Source organism: Herpailurus yagouaroundi, unplaced genomic scaffold (assembly GCF_014898765.1).
Source record: "Herpailurus yagouaroundi ecotype Mexico unplaced genomic scaffold, PumYag 67641, whole genome shotgun sequence".
NCBI classification, from domain to species: Eukaryota; Metazoa; Chordata; class Mammalia; order Carnivora; family Felidae; genus Herpailurus; species Herpailurus yagouaroundi.
The window spans coordinates 2835468-2836045 of NW_024420442.1; positions in this window are offsets into that span (position 1 = coordinate 2835468).

A 578-nucleotide genomic window follows, 5' to 3' on the forward strand; every position below is an offset into this window, starting at 1 on the left:
GAAGGAGGGGCGCCTGGGTGGCGCAGTCGGTTAGGCGTCCGACTTCAGCCAGGTCACGATCTCGCGGTCCCTGAGTTCGAGCCCCGCGTCGGGCTCTGGGCGGATGGCTCAGAGCCTGGAGCCTGTTTCCGATTCTGTGTCTCCCTCTCTCTCTGCCCCTCCCCCGTTCATGCTCTGTCTCTCTCTGTCCCAAAAATGAATAAACGTTGAAAAAAAATTTAAAAAAAAAAAAAAGAGAGAAGGAAACCCTTTCATGGGCTACACCATGAGTCAATCACAGAAAGGCAAATACTGCATGTTCCAACTTACATGAGGCCATCTAAAATAGTCAGACTCAGAAGCAGAGTGGAAGGGTGACTGCCAGGGACTGAGAGAGGGGGTAATGGGGAGTTACCGTTCAATGGGGATAAAGTTGCAGTTGTACAAGAGGGATTAATTCTAGAGACCTCCTGTACGACACAGTGCCCGTAGTCAACAATCATGTGTTGCACGCTTAAAACTTTAGTAGGAGGGTAGAGCTCCAGTCCGTTAGGCATCTGACTTCCGCTGGTGAGTTCAAGGTTCAAGGTGCGTGAGTT